The sequence below is a fragment of the Pinus tabuliformis genome, chromosome 5_1, assembly GCF_031772625.1.
Source record: "Pinus tabuliformis cultivar Carrire ecotype Pingquan chromosome 5_1, CPIR1, whole genome shotgun sequence".
Lineage (NCBI taxonomy): Eukaryota > Viridiplantae > Streptophyta > Pinopsida > Pinales > Pinaceae > Pinus > Pinus tabuliformis.
Genome location: NC_142305.1, coordinates 767,669,406 through 767,692,510, shown reverse-complemented (window position 1 = coordinate 767,692,510; position 23,105 = coordinate 767,669,406). Strand labels below are relative to the sequence as shown.

The window sequence follows — 23,105 nt, the reverse complement described above, 5'->3', positions numbered from 1 at the left end:
TATAATTCAATTTGTTATTTTTTACATTAACTAAATGTTGAAATAATAAGATAAAAAATATTATTTCAATAAAAGTCTATGTTAATTATTTCTCTTTTATAACTATTTATCTTGCAGTGCAACCGATTATGGTTATGGTGGCAACCATGAAACATAATTCACCGCTATGGAGAAAGGCTTAATCATTGCTGAAAGAGAAGGATACAAGAAACTGATGATAGAAGGGGATTCTTGCCTTGTGATTGAGGCCCTTAAAAAACTCAACCAAGGTTCTAGTAGTGAAAAATAATAGTCACAATTGGAGAAGTGGCTGATTGATCTAGAATATCGACAGACTCACCACTGGGTTTGATTACCTAATTTTTCGTCCCATGTCAGACGAGAAGGCAATAGAGCAACAAATTTTATGGCAAATTGGGGATGCCAAAATACTGGAAGGATGTTGGATCGACCATGCACACAAAATAAAATAGAGAATATTCAGATTAATTGAAAAAGATCTTGAAAAAAATGCTAGTGATGGCAACGTTTAACACCAAGATCTGAATCCAAGACCCCTGATCAAGGTGACAGTCAGTGAAGTGGTCAGAGTGGGATTTGAGCCAAGGACGGTGTAATTATGAGGCATAATGCAAGGTGGTCGGGAAACGGCCCTAATTTACTTTCCTACACATGTAAGGTGGCTATGAATGTTGCAAGGAGTATTGTGAGGCGTGGACTCTCATTAGCAAGCATGTTTCAGAGGTCTGTTTCAATATTTTCAGTTTGGTTGATTGTCATGGTAAAGTTTCTCCTCCAGGTTCCAAGGGTGGTTGTAGAAGGGTGGTACCTGCACATATTTGTCTCCCAGTTTGCTAGTGTTTGTTGCAGGTATGTCCTTTTTGTTCACCCTAACTTCATCCTCCCTACTCTGGTTCATTGACATTGCTTGAACGTAAGATGACAGTTTATAAGTTGAGGATATTTGAAAGTTTCAAGGGTCTTTGAGTCGTATGTGAGACTAGAAATGTCAATTTTTATTTCCGACCCGCGCACCTTCATAGTCTCTCCATGAATTATGGTATTCTGCTTTCTCTGATGGCTTTGAATTCTAAAAATAATGTTGGGGCTTTAACTAGTGTTATGAATTTATGGGTTTTTTCTCAAATCATTTCCTTAATGATAAATTAGTTGCTTGAAGTAGTATGGGGAATATGTAAGAAGAATTACCATGACTGGCAGGTAATCCTAATTGAAAATGGTTACTCGGCATCGAAGGCAAACAAAGGAAGCATGTTGTGTTGGTGCTGGTTCAAATCAATGAAGTATACTCAGTTTTCTAAGTATCTTGCTTACTATTATGTTGTATTATGTCTTCTCCTCTTTCCAGGGATTCGCCATTTATGGTCTTGTAAAGCTTCCATGCAAGGTTATCTCTCTACGGGCTGGTTGCTAGTTTGGTCTCGCTCCTGGACGATAGGTGCTGAGGTTCTTAGATTTTGGTGTAGTGTGCCCTTATGCAGATTGAAATTCAACCCTACGGCTCGACCCTCCTCTCACAGAGGGAATGGAAGACGACCAGGCTAGGCTCAGAGTCAAAACGAAGGACGTGCTTGAGGTTGTAGACAATCTCAAACTCTGCAACCGAGGGTTTGAGGGTGTTCTGGTATTATTGGGAAGACCCAGGAAGTCGCTCAGGGTTACCATATTAATATGTCTCCCCCTGTCCGTCAGTCGATCTCAGACTGGGAATTAGAGTTAAAACAATAGGGGAAGAACACCGACTTGGATTTGGAGGAATGACACTCTTTGGTCCATGATCCAGGCCATTCTCAAGGCAAATATACTTAGTTTCAGCAAATGGTTTATTTATAATGGATTATGAAGAATATTGTGGCAAAATCAACGACATCTATTTTTGCTCGTCCATCCAAACTAGATATAGACCCGCAAGAAATTCACAAGGAATTTCAACTAATCTAATGTCAAATTCAACTCCAAAATGTTCGTCTTAGTCGGATATAGAAGCATATCCCTTGCCTCCTTCACACTGAGCAACCAGACTCTAACGCGAAAGATATGGCGCCTATTGACTCCTTTGATGGGTAATTGGATGACTAGCATGATCACTTTTGTTAAAATTTTGAGAAGTTTACATGATGACTTTATGGTTTTTCAGTTTCTATTCTAGGTACATAGCTATTAGGACAATTAAGGAGATTCAAACATATATTCCACTCCAAGACAAACTAAGACTCTTTAAATTTTGTATGGCTTACAACGCATTTAGATGGCCAACAAACTTGGTTTCCGAGTGGGTGGGTTGAGACCATCTAACCTTGTTGGATGTGTATGTATTCCCTGCATGCTTTCTGAAATGATAAAACATAAAACGAAATCACTATACTTACTAAAAAAAAAGAATATATTATTTGATTTAAATTTCAATCCTATATCATAACTATCACTCAAAATATTTAATAAAAATTAAATCCCTACCATCCATATAATATAATTAATAATTAAATTTTTAAAAACTTTATTAGAAAATAAAAATAACTATCGACTTAACAACATAATTACACCAAATACATTTAGTTACACCCTAAATGCCAAAAGAAAATAAAAATCTGACGTCATAAATTCTACCTTATTGTGTGGTAGTGGTATCGATTTAAGGAATTGTCCAATTAGTTCAATTACAGGAGGACCTGTGGTACAATTTGAACGATGGCTACCAACAATTTGTTGCTGGTTATCACGTTACTTGTAACACTCGTGGGCTGCAGAATCGATGGACATGATGAGCAGGAAGTAATTTCACAAGTTCTCATATCATATTTGAATTTTCTGGACAAATTCGATTTTGCAGTATCTAATACTTCTATAGCATGTTTATCACGTGTGCCATTTTGCAGGTTTACATTGTTTACATGGGGAACTCCCGCGACGGTGAAAGGGATTCCATAGTTAGTGGCCACGTGGATCTGCTTTCCTCTGTGATTGGAAGGTATGGCGCTGTTTTGATTGTGCTTTCCAGTGTGATTGAACAGTACTGTATTTTTGCAATATTTGAGTGCTAACTTTATCTTCCGATGGCGTGTAGTGACGAGGATGCAGAGTCATCAATTGTTCATAGCTATAGCCATGCTTTCACAGGCTTCTCTGCAGTTATGTCCAAAAAGGAAGCATCTGCTATTTGTGGTATACCATTAAATTAGGTCCTGGTTTTGTACCATTGATAGATTGAATACAAGGTATAAAATAGCTTTAAATGTGATAATGTACCTGATGGTTCTGACTGTTCTGATCAGAAAAAGCTGGGGTCGTATTAGTTTTCCCTGATCCAGTGCTCCATCTGCACACAACGCGTTCCTGGGACTTCCTACAATCTGAATCCGGCTTGGCGCCACCTTCTTATAAAACTAAGCGGGACTCCATTATTGGCATCATTGATTCAGGTTGGATACATATTGTGTATATTCTTTAGTTTAGTCTGAGTTTTGAACTCAGTTTTGGTCAAAGTAATAGTCTTCGTTCACGGTCGCTAACGTGGGTCATGTACAGGTGTTTGGCCTGAGTCACCAAGCTTCAACGATGACGGAATTGGTCCAGTTCCTTCTCGGTGGAAAGGAGCATGCAAAGGAGGACCGAATTTCAAGTGCAATAGGTCTGTAATTTCTCATCTTCTAGCTGCTCAAATTTGATCTTTAACGATTTAACAGATAAGAAAAACATGATTCTGGGGTAGGATCATAGGCGGAATTTACTGTCCACCTCATGCAACCTCACGAACATCTTGATAAATCGTTTGTTTTTTTCCATGTTTTTAGTTCGCTTCAATTAAAGGTCAATCCTTTAAAAGTTTTAATGGTATCCTTTAAAAGTTCTGATCAAATTAATGAATCTTATTCGGAAAATCTATGAGTTCAAGCTTCTTCTTCCTTTCAATCCATACTCAGGAGTTGTAATTATGTAAATATCATATTAACAATTAATAGTTGAGTATTTTCTTAACCTTAATAGTTACATAAATCTGGTTGAGCAGATCCATAGTTCAAATTTTTCATAAATCTAACGATTCCTGGGGTCAGTAAAACTGATGTAATCTCATTTAAAGATCAACAGATGAATTAGTCACAAATAATGAAGTCTGCAATTATTGCATTAAAATTTGTGTTAATATCTGGTCATGTACAAACAGAAAAATCTACGACGAGAGACGACGACGGGCATGGGACACACACAACCTCAACTGCAGCGGGTAGTGTGGTGGCGGAACCCGACTACTACGGGCTTGCCAGCGGATCTGCAAGAGGAGTCTGCACTGCTGCTGGTTGTCAGGGATCCGACATTCTAGCGGGAGTGGACGATGCCGTGAAGGATGGGGTGGATGTGATATCCATGTCACTTGGAGGCACCTTTCCCATAGAGTTCCTGTACGACCCAGTAGCGTTAGGATCATTTCACGCGACCATGAAAGGAATAGTGGTGGTAGCCTCCGCGGGCAACGACGCTCCATGGATTTTGACGGTCGCTGCGACAACAATTGACAGAGATTTCGAATCGGACATAATTTTGGGTAACGGGAAGACATTGAAGGTGAGCAATATGAGGCAACGTTTGCAATTAGAATTTCCTGTTTTATGCCAAAGATAAATTTTTCTAACCTTACCCGTTCGGAGATGTATCCTATTGTCAATTTAGCAGACATCGCTATTAATAACAGCTACCCTGATGATGCAAGGGAATCCATTAAGACAAGTGACATATATTTTAATTTTGAACCAAACTGAACCTCAAAACTTGTGAGTGGGAAAAATTTTAAATGTAGGATGATTGCATTTTTATAAATTTGAGATGAATATATATATATATATATTTTGAAAATTAAAAATAATATTATATTTTCATAAAAATTATACATAATATTAACACATTTTTGAAGGATGGAAATTTATTTTTATTTTATTATGGAGATTTTTAACTAATTAATAAATAAATTTTGTGATAATATTATTATTCAATATTTTAGTTGGTTAAGGTTTTTTATTTCAATTTAAGGTGGAGGGGATTTTTTGATTTTTTATTTTTTTTAGTTGAGGGCTTAGATTGATTCTCAAAGGAATATAGTTAAGGTTTTTTATTTCAATTTAATGTGGAGGGGATTTTTTGATTTTTTATTTTTTTTAGTTGAGGGCTTAGATTGATTCTCAAAGGAATATGCTTAGCGTACTCCCCACTCACCAATTTCATGGGGATTCGAGATTATTCTAAATCTAATAAGTTCCTCCATGATTAGTTCCTCATTATTACTTATAACATTAATTTATAATTCTTTTTTTTCTTAATTCAAAGTTGACCCATAATTTTTTTATATATGATTAATCACTTAAATCTCTGCATTAATAAGACATTTTTAGGCAATAATTTTTTTGGTTATATTTATGAAGCCTTTGGCTATATCAACCACAATAATATTAATATTAATATTAATGTGAGTGTACTAATTTATTAATACTCCATACCCAAAAACCATAAATTAATATTCTATACTCAAAAACAGTGACTTAAACTCATATGACCTTGTTTTTTTTGTAAGTTAATTATTTTAATTAAAATGAAAAAACATACATAAATAAATCTTTATCTTTGCTTTATGATTATTTTTAAAAATATCTTAAAATGTTTTATTAATATTAAATCTCTATCACTCACCTAACCTTAATTATTGATAATTAAAATTAAATTTTCTAAATAAAATAAAATATTATCAATTTATTTTTGAACTAATTTTGTTTATATTTTTAGAATTTTTTTATATTTATATTAGATATGGTTTAGATTTATTGAATGGGAAAAAAGATAAAATTTTGAAATTTAATATTAATTATACGTAAATTTAAAATAAATATACACATAAACATTTAAATTCATTTATTTAATCTATAAATTAATATTTTATTTTAACGCAAAATTAATATAAACCTAAGTTAATTAAAAGTAAAAGGTAAATTTTATCCATCTCTGGAACCATCAAGGTTCAAACTTTGGAAACACGGTAAACTTAACATATACATAGAGACATTTAAATTGAGCTAGAAGTAATTTTATTGACCGTGGTTGTTCACAGTAATTGTTATCCTGGACTACTGGATCCCTCAAAAGCAAAAGGAAGGATTGTGGTATGTTCAGGCACGAATAGGGGCATCCCTCCAAGTTCGAAGTCAGACGCAGTGCTGAGCGCACAAGGCAGAGGGATGGTTATCGTCAACGAATCTACATCAACATTAGGTTACGTCTCTGGAAGATTTCCATGGACTACACTCAGCGATGAAGATGGATCGAAGGTTTTATCTTATATAAGATCTCAACGGTACTTTACCCTCTGGATCCTTTGCAATCCATTTTCTAGCTTGTGGTGTTTTTAATGGTTTGCGCTCCTAATGTTTGTCTGGATGTGTCAGAGCGCCTATAGCGACAATTCTCAGAAGTGTGTCAGTCTTGAATTACAAGCCCGCCCCAGTCGTTGCCTTTTTCTCGTCAAGGGGTCCCGGAATATTCACTAAAAGCATCGTCAAGGTTGGACTTGTATTATAAACGACTGTCAATTTAGTCGTTCCTTGAAAATAAGCGTCGTCTATTTAAATGATAATTGTGGGTTGCTGCAGCCAGATATATGTTGAAATATTAATTTCAACCGCATTTATTGCAGCGTGGTTTGGCAAAACCACCCAGACTTCCCCGCACCACCATTCACAAAAGGTTGTTTTCGTCAGAGGGCCTCCGACACAATCCGTCGCTGCCACGCGTCCAGTGTACAACTTCGAAACCACCAACTCCCCGGACGTTAAAAGTCGTTTGGCTTGTGTGAGGTTGGTGTGCGAATTGCGTCGATCAGGTCAACGGACAAAGATCTTATTCAACCTGCCAGAACATTAGTTTTGTTTTTACCGTCGTTTTTTATTTAATGTATTTAATGCACTGTCATAGTCATAGGTAAAAGTTGGTAAACGTTTTTAATTTTATTGTTTTTTTAATTTACGGAAGTATGGGTAAGGTATCATAAGTGATATGTTTTGTTTTGAAGTGTTGACTTTGTAACTTGGAAAAGCACACGGGGATGAAGGAGAGTTTCAGCTGCAGCAAATAACAAACCAGGAGAGCACAGCAGTGCGAACAAAAAAAATTGTAAAGCATATGCATTAAAATGCATTGAAATGAAATGGGTGAATGTGAAGGATTTCTTTTACAACAGTAAATCCATGTAAATTTATTCTACAACAGTAAATGTAAAAGCTCCTTTTACAGCACTAAATGTGAATGAAGATTTTACACAGCAGTGTAAAAATCATTTGTAAAATAGAGATAGTATTTTGTTTTGGTGAAAGTTCTTGGTGAATCCCTCTAGCAGAGGAAGAAAATTGTATCAGGGAGTTTATAAATTAATATAAGTTTATTTTAGCTGAGAAACTCTGCTTTACTCAGAATTTTTTTTGGGGCTTCCCTGTGCAAAAGATCCTGAGGAGAAAAACAGAGCATTGCTCTGTGTTCAGTTAATTTGTGTTTGAAATTACCAGAAATTTCAAACATGGTATTAGAGTTAGGTTCAGGCTCTTTGAAGGTGTTCAAGAAGCTGAAGGGAGGAGTCTTTTGTTGCAGCAGTAAATCTTCTCCAGCAAAGTGAAGTCTCAGGCAAAGGATTCAGGTATTTCACAAAGTTTTTTTGTGTTGCTGAAGAAACAGTCAGTTGTTTTAAAATACACAGTCAAGAAATTGAAGCATAGTTGAGGATGCAAGGAATGGCTAGCACAAGCACTAGCATGGGTATGTTTAACACCCAGTTCCCACAGTTTAATGGGAAGAACTATGACTACTGGTCAATAACCATGAGAGCTTTATTTATCTCTCAAGATTTATGGGAATTAGTTGAATATGGGTTTGAAGAACCAGCAGATGAAAATCAATTTAACAACTTAACTCAGGCAGAGAGAGATCTGCTGAAGAGCAATAGGAAGAAGGATGCAAAAGCCATTGTATTGTTGTATCAAGCAGTGGACCAGAGTGTGTTTCCAAGGATAGCAGCAGCTAAGACATCCAATGAAGCATGGCAAACCCTCAAGACAGCCTATCAAGGCATGGAGAAAGTGAAGACAACAAAACTACAATTGCTGAGGAGAGATTTTGAAAATCTGAGCATGAAGGAGTCAGACACCATTGACTCATTTTTCACACATGTGATTGGTCTGGTCACACAGATGAGGACTCATGGAGAAACCCTTGAAGAAAGGAGGATTGTGGAGAAACTGTTGAGGGTCTTACCCTCAAAGTTTGATGTGATTGTCACCACCATAGAAGAGACAAAGGATCTCACAAACTTTTCAGTTGATGAGCTACATGCATCACTGATAACACATGAGCAGAGGTTGAGTAGAAATGAAAACTCATCTCTAGAGCAATCCTTCAAAACCCAAATGTCTTTTGGAATTGGAAGAGGTCAAGGCAGAGGAAACAAGAGAGGAAGAGGCAGAAGCCAGAACAGAGGTGGAAGGAATAGTCCAGCAAATTCTCAAGGAAGAGGCAGCAATCCAAATCAGAACGAAGGCCAAGGTAGCAGTCAACAAAGAGGACAACATCATGGTCAAGGACAAAGGTATGAAAAATCCAATGTCCAATGTTATTATTGTAAGAAATATGGGCATTATGCAAATGAATGTAGGAAGAAGCAGCATGATATGAGTAATAAATCAAATGCAAATGTCACTAGAGAAAACATCAGTCAAGATAATGTCTTGTTAGCTTGTAACATGGCTGAAACCAACAGTGAATACATATGGTTTTTAGACTCAAGTTGCAGCAACCATATGACAGAAAACATAGCTCTCTTTTCTGCCCTAGATAAAAATATGAAATCAGAAGTCACACTAGGTACTGATAGCAAAATTTCTGTTATGGGAAAAGGAGAGGTAAAAATATTTACAAAGAAAGGAGAAAGGAAAACCATAGCAGATGTCTACTATGTCCCTGGAATGAGATGTAAGCTCTTGAGTATTGGACAACTTGTTCAAAAAGGTTACAATGTTTTCTTTGTGAATGATGTATGCACCATCATGGATATAGCACCCAGCAAACGATGCATTGCTGAAGTGAAGATGACAAGGAACAGGATGTTCCCTCTTAGAATAAGAGCAGATTTGAAAAACAAAAGAGAAATTGCAGCAGTCACCTAAGAGGCTTTCCAAAGCGTGCCAAAGGATGAAAATTGGTTGTGGCACTTGAGATTTGGACATCTCAACTTTAGAGGTCTTAACTTGTTGAGTAGGAAAGGAATGGTAAGAGGATTACCATTGATAGAGAAACTAGACAGCCTTTGTGAAGGTTGCGTTTTGGGAAAACAACATAAAGAAAGTTTTTCATCAGGTAAAAACATAAGGGCAAAGGCACCCTTAGAGATCATCCACTCAGATTTATGTGGACCGATGCAAGCTCCATCATTAGCAGGCAGCCAATATTTCCTAACATTTATTGATGACTTTACAAGAAAAACTTGGGTATATTTTCTTAAAAACAAAAGTGAAGTGTTTGAAAAATTCCGAAATTTCAAAGCACTTGTGGAGAACCAAAGCGGGCTGCATATAAAAGTTTTGAGAACTGACAGAGGAGGTGAGTATATCTCCAAGGAATTCCTACAATTTTGTAGAGAAAATGGAATTCACAAACAGTTTACAGCTAGGTACACCCCACAACAAAATGGAGTTGCTGAAAGGAAGAATAGGACCATCATGGATATGGCGAGGAGCATGCTGAAGGCAAAGCATTTGCCAAATGATTATTGGGCTGAAGCTGTAAATTATGCAGTGTATATTTTGAATAGGTGTCCTACAAAAGCAGTGTTGAAGAAAGTGCCGGAAGAAGCATGGAGTGGGAGAAAGCAAGGTGTCACCCACTTGAAAGTTTTTGGATGTGTGGCCTATGCACACATTCCGGATCAACTAAGGAGGAAGTTGGACAACAAAGGGGAGAAATGTATTTTCATTGGATATAGTGAGGAATCCAAAGCTTACAGGTTGTACATCCCATCCACCAAGAAGTTTTTTGTGAGTAGAGACGTTCAGTTCATTGAGGAGGAAGCTTGGGATGGAAGCATAGAGAAAACAGTGAACGTTAAAAATTGTTTGTCTCATGATGAAGATGATGAGGAGATGGCTGAAATACATCCCCAAACAGCAGCACCAACACAAGGACAACAAGGAACACCCTTGAGGATAAATGAAGGTGCTTCTCCAAGCACACCACAAGGAGGAAATTCAAGTGCTTCTTCAAGCACTTGTACACTAAATGAAAGAGGTAAAAAATTTAGAAACTTAAGTGATATTTATGATGAAGGAATGAATTCATTGTTTGCCTTGTATTGGCATGCTGATGATCCTATTCATTTCGAAGATGCAATTAAAGATAAGAAATGGATAGAAGCTATGGATGAGGAGATGAATGCCATAGAGAGAAACAAAACATGGGATTTGGTTGAGCTACCAAAAGGTAAAGAGGTCATAGGAGTTAAATGGGTCTACAAGACCAAGTGCAATGTTGAAGGCAAGATAGAAAGGCACAAGGCAAGGCTGGTTGTCAAGGGATACAAGCAACAATATGGAAGAGATTATGAGGAGACTTTCGCACCGGTTGCAAGAATCGAAACCGTGAGAGTAGTGATGTCCATAGTAGCTCAAAACAAGTGGAAAGTTTACCAAATGGACGTGAAGTCAGCATTCCTAAATGGAGTGTTGATGGAAGAGGTTTACATTGAGCAACCTCTAGGCTATGAGAAGGAAGGTGAAGAGCACAAGTGTGCAAATTGAAGAAGGCTCTTTATGCGCTGAAGCAAGCGCCAAGAGCATGGTACAGTAGGATAAATTCCTATCTATTGGATAATGAATTTGACAAGTGTGAAGGAGAACCCACCGTCTACATCAAAGAAAAAGATGGTAAAATTTTAATTGTTGTCTTATATGTTGATGATGTTATTTTCACAGGTAATGATGATCAACTCATTGAGAATTTTAAATCAGTCGTGAAAGAGGAATTTTAAATGACTGACATGGGTTTCTTGAGATACTTTTTAGGCATAGAAGTAAATCAAAATGAAAAAGGAAATTTTATCTCACAAGCTAGATATGTAAATCAAGTGTTGGGCAGATTTAACATGCAAGAATGCAAAGCAGCGATCACTCCCATAGTAATGGGATTAAAACTCAGCAGAGAGGACAGCAGCAAGGATTTTGATCCTAGTTTGTACAAGAGTATTGTTGGCAGCCTTATGTATTTAACAGCGACTAGACCTGACATAATGTTTGCTGTTAGTTTAATTTCCAGATTCATGGAGAGGCCAAAGGAAGCACATTGGCAAACAGCAAAAAGGATTCTGAGGTATGTTAAAGGTACTAAAAGTTTTGGCATCTTATATACTGTCTCAGAATATTCAGATTTAATTGGATACACTGATAGTGATTGGGCTGGAAGTGTAGATGATCGGAAAAGCACTTCCGGTTATGTTTTTCACATGGGTTCAGAAGCCATTTCATGGGCTTCTAAGAAGCAGTCCATTGTAGCATTGTCTACAGCAGAGGCTAAATATGTGGCAACTACAGCAGCAGCATGTCAAGCAGTTTGGATGAGAAGAATGTTGAGGAGTTTAGGCCAAGAGCAGGCAAAAGCAACATTGATTTTTTGTGACAATAGCTCAGCTATTGCATTGTCAAAGAATTCAGTGTTTCATAAGAGAACGAAACACATTGATACAAGGTTTCACTACATCAGAGAATTGGTGAACAATGGAGAAATTATCTTAGAACATTGCAGGACTCAAGAATAGGTAGCAGACATTTTGACAAAGCCATTGGATCAGAAAAGCTTTGAATTTTTGAGGAAATGTTTGGGTATGAATAATAACCCAGAAGTTGAAATTAAAGGGGAGTGTTGAAATATTAATTTCAACCGCATTTATTGCAGCGTGGTTTGGAAAAACCACCCAGACTTCCCTGCACCACCATTCGCAAAAGGTTGTTTTCGTTAGAGGGCCTCCGACACAATCCGTTGCTGCCACGCGTCCAGTGTACAACTCCGAAACCACCAACTCCCCGGACGTTAAAAGTCATTTGGCTTGTTTGAGGTTGGTGTCCGATCAGGTCAACGGACAAAGATCTTATTCAACCTGCCAGAACATTAGTTTTGTTTTTACCGTCGTTTTTTATTTAATGTATTTAATGCACTGTCATAGTCATAGGTAAAAGTTGGTAAACGTTTTTAATTTTATTGTTTTTTAAATTTACGGAAGTATGGGTAAGGTATCGTAAGCAATATGTTTTTTTTTATGTGTTGACTTTGTAACTTGGAAAAGCACACGGGGATGAAGGAAGTTTCAGCTGCATAAAATAACAAACCAGGAGAGCACAGTGCGAACAAAAAAATTGTAAAGCATATGCATTGAAATGCATTGAAATGAAATGGGTGAATGTGAAGGATTTCTTTTACAGCAGTAAATCCATGTAAATGTTTTCTACAGCAGTAAATGTAAAAGCTCCTTTTACAGCAGTAAATGTGAATGAAGATTTTACACAACAGTGTAAAAATCATTTGTAAAAGAGAGATAGTATTTTGTTTTGGTGAAAGTTCTTAGTGAATCCCTCTAGCAGAGGAAGAAAATTGTATCAGGGAGTTTATAAATTAATATAAGTTTATTTTAGCTGAGAAACTCTGCTTTACTCAGATTTTTTTTTTTGGGGGCTTCCCTGTGCAAAAGATCCTGAAGAGAAAAACAGAGCATTGCTCTGTGTTCAGTTAATTTGTGTTTGAAATTACCAGAAATTTCCAACAATATAAGTGCGCCGGGCATAAACATAGTCGCAACTTGGATACCTCTTAACGAGTCTGCCGATATGCCGCCTGGAAAAAGCCTTCGCAGTTCTCATTACAGACAAGAGCATCCATGGCCGCTCCTCATGTGAGCGGCGCAGCAACACTCTTAAAATCTGTGAATCCCAGTTGGAGCGTAGCTGCCATCAGGTCCGCCCTCATCACCACTAGTAAGACTATCGCCAGGCTTTTTTCCTCTATTTGTTTATCTGGTAAAACCTCACGACACTCAAATTTGGATAACCCTAAAGCAGCTTAGAGACGTTTTTTTCAATTAACTTCATCAAATTAAACACTTTTCGGGGGTAAATGTTTAGTATTATTAATATAATCTTTATTTACGTCATTTTAATACTCATTTGGTGCTGATATAATTTGGGGTAAATGCTTGTAGTATTAATATAACTTTTATTTACATCATTTTAATATTCACTTTAAATTATGGCGTTCTCTAATAACTTGAGGAATTGCCTTCTAACAAGTTGAGGGAAGCAGGAATTGCTTTCACAGTGGTTAGAATTTGAATAAAAAATTACCTAAAATTTTGAAATTTAATTATAACTTAGATTTACAAATTTTTTTCCATATTTTTCTAAATATAACTCGAATTTCTATAATTTTCCAGTCAACTCCTTCACCTCATTAGACTACCTATAATATATTATAATTTTTAAATAATAAAAAATTTAAATAATATTTTATATAAATTCTTTTTGTTATATATATATATATGTATATATATATAATTTAATAATTATTTAAAAATAATTAGCATTAATTTATTATTGGAACCCACAGCGTCCGGACGCCATTTGTTGTTCACATAGGTGATCAAGACAACAACAAGTGAACGTCGGTTTCCATGGAATGAATCAGTGACCGCCGCCGGACGACCCTCCCTCCAGATATTCTTAGCGTTCCCGTGTTCCATTTCTTTATTTTTCCTTTGCTCTGTTGGATTATAATTATAAGTCTTTTGGATTAATTGTATCGTGATGGTCAACGTCTCGAACCCCCAACTAATGTGATTTATCAATCTGAATGAATAAATAACATGGATGTATCATTGTCCTGAGTTGTCAGTTAAAAACTAGCTATTGGTAAAATATTATTTAAGAAAGTAAGGGATTGTCAATTTAATTATTTAAAATTTAGTTTAAAAACTCATGTGATAATTAATTATTTAATTTCGATATTATAAAATAATAATTTAATGATATTAATTTATATGATAATATTATATGAAAGTAGTTAATATATATATATATATATATATTAATTATTGTTTGACTTAATAAATAGAATATATTCCATCAATGCTATATATTTTTTAGATTCATTGATTTCTCACTTTGTCTTGAAGATGAACCACATTAGTTGGTTCGAAATGTCACCAAATCCTAACGATGTGATTAATCCCAAAAACCTATATCTATAAAAGAAAAATAATGTTTATCATAATTAAAACTTTAATTTTATATAAATTTTTATAGAGATATAAGGTAACCAAAATAAAAAATATAATTTACCTTTTTGTATGTAATTTCTTCACTACTTAATATAAAGACGAGTAAAAAAATAATTTACATTTTACAAGGGAAGAAATGTAATTTTGTATATAATTCTTGACTACTTGATATAAAAATGAGTAAAAGAAATTATTTACTTTTTACTATGGGAAGCAACGTAATTTTTTCACTACTTGATACGGGGATGATAGAAAATAATATATTTGATATGACATGGTGTGTAATTTATTGTAGGTTCAACTTACATGTGACACTCAAAACAAGAATATATTAATAACAACAAATATTTTACTTTTAACCATAAATAAAATATTTCAATGCTTATATTAAATAACATGATTTTATATCTACTTTATATAGATAAAAATAAAGTAATTTAAAAGAATTTTTTCTTATATTTTCACTTTCTATATCTAGGGAGACATGTGTGATTTGTTTTATTTCTAATACGGAGTTGATATATAATGTAATGACCCTAGAGGATGTAAATGTGGAATTTTACTATGGTAAAAGATAGTATGGTAGTTGTTGTTTTATTTATAAAAAAAACAAAACTCTGATAAACTACTTTATTGAGAAATTTAAATATGTTTCTTGAAATGCTGGCAACCTCTTAAAGGAGGATTTCAAAGAAAGAAGTCATTTGTAATAACTGATTGAAACTACCCTCCCAAACAGGAAAAGTCCTGGTAGTGGGGAGGAAGTTCTGTGCTGTTGGGACAGACAGAAGAGAAATCTTTTTCAAAAGGAAAAAGGAAAATACAAGAGAAAACTGGTTAAGTCTGGTGAGGACCAGATAACCAGGCACAAGGTGCACATATCTTGTTGAGGGCTGAAGGCCTGCAAGATGGCTCGGGGGGAGAATCCAGTCTTATAGATGGATCTCATGGTTGGGTGGAAGAGCAGATTTGGCATGCAGGTGAATTTACTGAAGTACCCATTTACGACACTGGTGAACCAGGTACGAATTCATACTGCAGAGAATCTGAATGAATAAAGAATGATGAATGCACAGAGGACTTATAGTAGTCAGGGAATGACTGTGTGTTTCATTTCTTTAATTACTATCATGATGAATAATTTAGTTAAACAGGAGGTAGTTTAACTTAAATGCCAGACTATCATGAAGATAATATAGTTATGGTAGTTTAACTTAAATAACAGACCATTAATCGATAGACATATTAAGAAACAAACAGAGACACAGAGGTGGTCTCTAGTAAAGAAAATGCATACAACGAAACAAGCAGCCAGAATGCCATAGAACTTAACCAGTTATCAATGTACCGAAAGTAACATCAGAAACATTTTGAGCCGTGCAAGGAATGCCGGCCAATAAATCTCTTCTTAAACATCGACAGAAAGGAGATGAACCTACTTTAAGTTACAAGAGACTGTCGAACTTCGGAAAAATAACATATCTTTTCAGGAAAAGAAAAAAAACCCTGCAATCGCATGAGATGGTGGAACTATACGGTAACCAGATACAACCAATGTCGTTAAAGTAATGTTCGAAGCTTACAGCCAACAGAGGAATTCAACACATACAAATTTACGGAAATAAGGCATCAAACAGTGTTCATAATAGTGTTAACAACTCAGAGAATGCGCTACCGCAGCCGTGAGCCCGGCTGTGAGGAATCATTCTCCGGAGTAACCATATCAAAACAGAGAACCTGTACATGCTTCCAAGTAAACCCTTACAAGAAATATAATCTAACCTTTGCAGGAAAAGGAAATAAATATGGCGCTGTTGCATAAACCGAGCGAGCACATCAATTAACCGAACCATTCAATGACAAAATTATACAGAGGTTATGATTCTATTTACTTCGAAACCAGTTAACAAGATATAAGTGAACTTGAAGAGTACTGCCGTCACAGAGACGGACAGCTGAACCATAGCCGGAGGCGAATAACCATTAGCAACAATGATAACAGCGAACCATGCTAATAGCATTCAAAACGTAAGCAACCCAGAAGGGAACTCAGATAGAAAGACAACCTTCGAATGCAAATTAGGAAAAACTCAGATAATATAACCCTGGAAATGTAACATTTATATATATAACTAAAAACACGGAAATGTATAGTCTGGTCCCGCTAACCAAAGAGTTTGGCATACAGCCAGCTCGTTACAGTTGCCATTAAATTAAGTACAGAGGCATCAGTGCCCAAAACCCCGCAATGGGTAGAAATGTCCAAACTTAAGTCACAGTAAATGAATTCGAGCACACAAGTTCCACTGTGTATCATAACTCACCGGAGCCGGACATGGCTTAAGCCTGACAACTAAAATCCATAAGCCGTGAGGTTTCCCTCAGGAAACACCTCATCAGCACGAAAACGAAAGAGAACCAGCAACAGAAGGACCAGACTGCAATAATCAAATAGGGATACATTAGGGTCGAAGGAGCCTTAGAGCTCTCGCACCCAGGAGGAACCGTAAAATGAAAGGTAACCCTACCTGTAAAATTGCCGAGGAAGCCGAGGCGTTGAGGTTACGCTGTCAAAGGGGCTCGAGCGGATCCACCTGCATGCATTACCAGCAAAGGGAAACAAATTAGTATGAACTTCTAAAAACGAGCAAACAAACTTAACCCTGAGTGCGAACAACCAAAAAAAAATGGTAGCAGATGAATATGCAGGCAGTGGTATTACGATACCTGAGCAAGTTTTGATGGGCATACCACGGCATCCGGAAGGCTAACAGGACTCGAACCGGTGTCTGAGAAACGGAGAGGAAACGACCTTGTGAAACAAATGAACCCGGCTTGCAGCATATGGGTTTAAGTATTAACCCAATACCCTTGGGCTCACCCCAGCCCTTCGATCTGGAAAGTAAATCTCGGCCGTAGATGCAGCGCGGGAAACTGGAGCGGGGAGGTCGAGAAGACGGAGCCCGAGGTGTCACATGGCCCCGCAGGTAAGCCATGCCACCTGCCAAAGTATGAGCCCAAACCATAAAAGCAACCGATGACTCGGCGCCGGCAGAGACAGCGGCCGGACCAAAAATCTCCGCGCCTATTTAATATAAGCCACGTACTGAGGGGTTGGCGAGTTTAGAGTTAAACAACATCATACGACCAACCATAACCCAAACCACCGTGCAGCATATAAAAATCAATGCAGCATATAACTATTATGCGGTAAGACATAGGTCAACATAACATATAAATTGACATGCAGCAATGCGTAAGGAAAGGGTTTATATGGATAATAGAGTTACCATATATTTATATATTTTGCATTATTTTTTTTATTTTATGTATATGTATATGAGGGTGTGACATATAAGATTTTAAAAATATCAATAACAAAGAAAAGTTTAATGTAAGTTATAAATCAAATATTCCAATATGTAGGTCCACTGAAGGTTTTAACATGAAACATATATAGAGATCGAGAGAATTCTTATTACATTACTAGTTTCTTTCTAATTCAATGTATGAGGGATATTTGCAATTCTTTTAATGATTAATATGGATTTGGAAAGTAATATTTTTTTAAATATTAAAATCAAAATAATTAAATATATGCATATAAGAACATGAAATATAAATAAAATATTTCAATATCAACTCTCTCTCTCTCTCTCTCTCTCTCTCTCTCTCTTTCTCGCTATATATATATATATATATACTATGTGTCTATCTTAATTATATATCCAGTAAGCTTCAAGAGAAATCAAATCCGTTTTCACTCTAAAATATGTTTGAAACTCAAGAAATTTGATCCTACACTTGTGCAACACTCGTGAATGCATCACTTACCATAGTGATTTTCGGTTACTTATTTGTAAATATTGAACTTTAGATTATGCTTTTATTTATTTTGATGGAAAATACATAACTAGTTACATAATTGGGGAAATGGACTAATCATGTAAAAAAAATGGTAAAGAGGAATCCAAGACTCCAAACTGTTGCAAATAGTTGGAGTAAACAATTGTGACCTTTCTCCTTTTCCTCTGGAAAAGGGAAGAAGGGGGTTGTTCCTTTTTTTTTTCTCTCTCTCTCTCCAGAAAATGAGGATTGCTTTCTCTTAGAGAATTACACTTACGAATAAACAACATCTATCTCGAGACATAAGAGTATTGTTGGCCTAAGGGTGTTGAGAGACAAGTTGGTCTAAGGGTGTTCTTGAGTGGGTCGCTAGACAAGTGGAACCCCTTGGTTGAATAATTTGAGATTTGAACATGAAAATTCCTCATGTTTAAGGTGGAGAAATACGGTGGAATCCATGCCTGTTGATGTCCTAGTGATCATGCGAGGATTGTAGTAAATCCTAGTTCTATTGATGAGGTTGAGGTGGTTTATCCACGAGAATCCCTAGCTAATTTGTTTGGTTTTGAGTCCCACATTCATACATGGAATATGGCATGGGGGTGATTTCATGGAGAGATATTTCGTTCAGCCAATCTATGGTTGTGTGGAACATGGAAGTCCCAAACTTGGTTTGCTTTCGCATTCATTAATAAGAGTTCCTTTCGTTAGTATTTTATGTGCAAATGTATTGGTTCATATGTGGCATTCATGGTTGTATCCCTCTTATTTCTGTTGTTTACATGTTGGTTATGAGTTTGTTTTGTGATAGTGATGATGTATGGTTCTCATCATGTTTTTATTCATAAATGAATGAAAAATGAATATAGGACCTAATAGATAATAATGTAGCTAATGTCATAAGGCATCGATGCTTCTTAGTGGTTCTCAGATAAGTATGAGACACTTATGCTCAGATCTATTATTATTACCTGTAGAATGCATATTTCTTACATGATTGAAGAAATGATTATCATGGCTAGTAGGGGTCCAGTCAAGTATTTATTCAAGTGTTTGAATTTGTATCATTATTTCTATGTCAATTTTCATTTTTGGAAGTTTTATGGAGTTCTGTGGAGTGACTGGGTCATAGCCCTATAAATTAGCCTTAAATATTACTGTTGTTGGCATAGCACTAGCAAAAAAAGGCTACAGTCACATCATGAAGGCTCGTGTGAGCAACTAGGGCTCTTAGTTGCATGGAGACCTTAGCAATGGAGCAACTTGAGGTTTAATTCATTGAAACGTTGAGTTCCCTAAGGGGTTGGTCACTTGGAAAGGCGGGCTAGCTCCTGGAGGTTTTGTAGGATGTGTAGAAGGTTGGATTGGCTGTTTTGTTTCAGTTCCACTTTGTTAACTGTACATGGGGAGTTGAATCAAATCATAGCAGCCTCTCGTGACATGTTTACTCGAGTTGGCCAGTTACTTGGGTAGATATGGGAGGAGGGTGTTACAAATAGTTTGGGGTGCACATATAACGCATCTAAGAATACACAATATGTGATAGATCGAAACGTACTTCATGGATAGGCACATCATATGACACATCATGTAATAGATGAATATGGGATCATGGCACTGAGTTTCCACTTAATCAACATATAGCATATGTGTTTGTGAGATACTAAAGAATAAGCCTAATTTTGATAGAGATTTATAAACACCACTAAAATAATTTCACTAAATTCCCCTTCTCAATACATCATTCTAATAAAATAATTCCTATTTTAGTATATTAAAATAAAAATATGTTTCCATAATCACGCATATAACATATGTGGCAAAATTATCCCCAACATACATATGAATGATAAAATGTTATGGGGCTTGCAAGCCCCTCAAAGAAACCTCATAGGGAAACATTAGATACATCCCACACAATGGATAACCTCTCATCAATCGAGAAAACTAGACATGCAAGCCTACATAAAGGAACCCTGAGAAAAGGGTGCATATATCAAATTCCCAAACAACGGGAAACCACTTATCAATCTAGAAAACTAGAGGCATAGACATAGATAAAAGAAGCCTTATGAAAGGGTTCATATCTCAAATTCCCAATGATAGGCATAAAACCATTACAAAATAGGTCAAACCCCAACATATAACGATGAAGAAAATGGAAAAATGCCAATAATAGAGCTGCCATGGAATAACCCAGAGCGGATTTGATAGGAACCAAAACAATCGCAAAGCTCCAACCATGGCCATCCTGATGCAAGACAACAACCCCCACTAGAAGATAAGCAAAGAAAAATGATTGCAGGGCCCATGGAATCACAACATGCTTCACATTGGCAAATCCCATCCCCAATTTTATCCATCACATTGTGCCCCAACACTAGCTCACCAACATAACAACCCATTTAGGAGAAAATTTCGTCGACAATCACATCAAAAGGAATAAATTCATTTGTCATTGTCCACTTGTTTTGTATAGCTCTCACCAAAGAAGAGGAGTTTAATCTTCTCTTTCTCAACGAAGAACAACTGTCACTGTCCTCGCCAACTACCAGAACAAACCTTGTGACCTTTGGCATCTTAACCATAACCAAACCAAAAAATGAATCCACCTCCTCTGACCATATTATTTTTTATAATGCCTCATCATGCCACAATTATGATAAAATATCAAAGCCTAGAAACCCTTGACCCTCACAGAATACCCTCACAAATTCCTCTCCGTTCACATTTGATTTGAAACGTTGTAAAAAAGTACTACTAGCACATAATCTTCTCCCTCATATGGTTGTTTCAACTCGTAACACCCTTTCAAGTGGTGAGATAAGCAACAATCAATGTGTTCAATATTTAGATTACCCTTTTATTTTTATTACTAAATAGTAAATACCACTCCATGCCTATTTTAGTAGATATCCATAGCTTGACCAAATACTCATTTTAATACCTCCAAAACCTATAATCCTCTACCCAAAATCCTCACACCCAATATCTATAATATATTGGCTCTATTTTCACAATTTTAAAACCCCCTTTATGAATGAACATGATAATTAATAAAGTGAATCCCCTATGGTTTACGGGTCTGCTCATGCAACAAGAAAATAAATAGAAAGACTTCAGATTGGAAATGTTGACACCCAATCTTTGGGATTAAGAAAAATTATGTAAATATTCTAAATAGAAAAAATTAAGGAATATAAACAATGAAGATAAATTGGGAGATGAAACCAAATAGTCTCCCTCTCCATTGTATACTCATATTCTCTTTTAATGCAAAACACAATTTGATTTAGAGTTACAAACTTGGCATGACATGGTATAAGAGAAACAAGTCCCAATTCATTTCTCTAACCCTGTAACTCCTATTCACTGCCATATTCCCTACAATATTTCCTTCCATATTTTGTCCCTTTGTGCTCTATATATCTATGTTTGTATTCCAATCCTATGCCCTTGTTGTATATTACCTGTGAGGTCATTTGAAGTCTTGAGAAGATCGTTGAATTGTGCCTGGAATTTCTACAAACTATGAGTGATTTGTTCGATGGTGCGTGCTCTCCTACAACAATGTTGATTTTCTGCATGCAAACCTTGCGTTGAAATGTGTTGGATTGGTATGCATTAGAATGTGAGTGGTTAAAAATGAACACTATTATGAAGGGGTCATGGCATATATATCACTTTGTTCGTAACCCCTACTAATCATGAGCATTATTCAAGTTATAAATAGGATTGCAAGTCATGCGTATATATGGTTGGATGGTTTTTTAAATGTTGTCGTGATTCCTTTTAATGGTCATGAACAATGTTGTTTGGTGCATTCAGTGCTCTATGCATTGGAACTATGTTGTTGTGTGTTGAATGCATTGAATATTGTGAAGTGTTGGGTTGTGTTTTATATTGGACTAAACATTTCCTTCCTAGTATCATTGCAACTAGTTTAAGGAATGAATATTGCCTAACGTTGAGAGCCAACACATAGGCATCAATCCTATGTGCCCTCGGCCCCTATAGAGCTTTATGTTCGTTCATTTGAGCAATTTTCTAATTGAATGGTGCATTTGAACTATGTATACATTGCGTTGAATTTTCTCTAGGACTGAATGCTGCATTGAGTTGGAGACTCTTCATCTAGACATTGGTAAACAATGGTTCGTTGGAATGCTACCCCTATAATTTGCGTTGATGTCCAGAACATTCATTGGTTCATCACCATGTGTTGGTTCACCAATATGTGTTGCTCGCTATCATAAGTTTATTGTAGCAGTGCACTGCCTATGGAAGCAACATTTAACAATCCTTCATTGAAAATGGTAAAACACTTGGTAGAGGGAAAGGAAAAGAACCCAAACCTTCTCATTATGTTGTGGCACATTGCAACATTGGAGTAACTAAAGATGTATTTGATGCCTCACTTGCTTCACGGAAAGATTCTTGGTTGCTTAATTCAGGAGAAGCATTCCACATGACTTTCTAAAGAGATTTATATGAAGAATTCAATGATAATGTTGGTGGAGTAGTATGCTTTTCAAAGAAGTCAAAACTCAAGCCATTAGGGCTTGGCACCATTAGGATCAAATTTCATGGACTTCCAAACTTTCTTCTACATGATGTTTTATACCTATAGGAGGTGAGGATAAAATTGCTATATTTGGTCAACATACACATTTTAGGACACTCCATTCATATATTTGATAGCAAGGTTAAGGTTAGAAAAGCATCAAAACACTCACTTGTCATGACTAGGATTTGAAGTTGCAAGCAATCGTTTCTCATGCACATAACTTTTCATAAAGTTATCATTATGATGAAGGTACAACTATGGCATGGTAGATTTGGACATATTAAATATGATAATCTTTGGTTGTTGGAGAAAAATGGTGTTACTAGTTTTGCCAAC

General features: G+C 36.1%; 1 pseudogene; it reads left to right on the top strand.

Moving 5' to 3' along the window:
* The first annotated feature begins 2,709 nt into the window (after positions 1 to 2,709).
* The window catches only part of LOC149167189 (CO(2)-response secreted protease-like), a 56,377-nt pseudogene continuing 35,981 nt past the window's right edge, over positions 2,710 to 23,105 (top strand).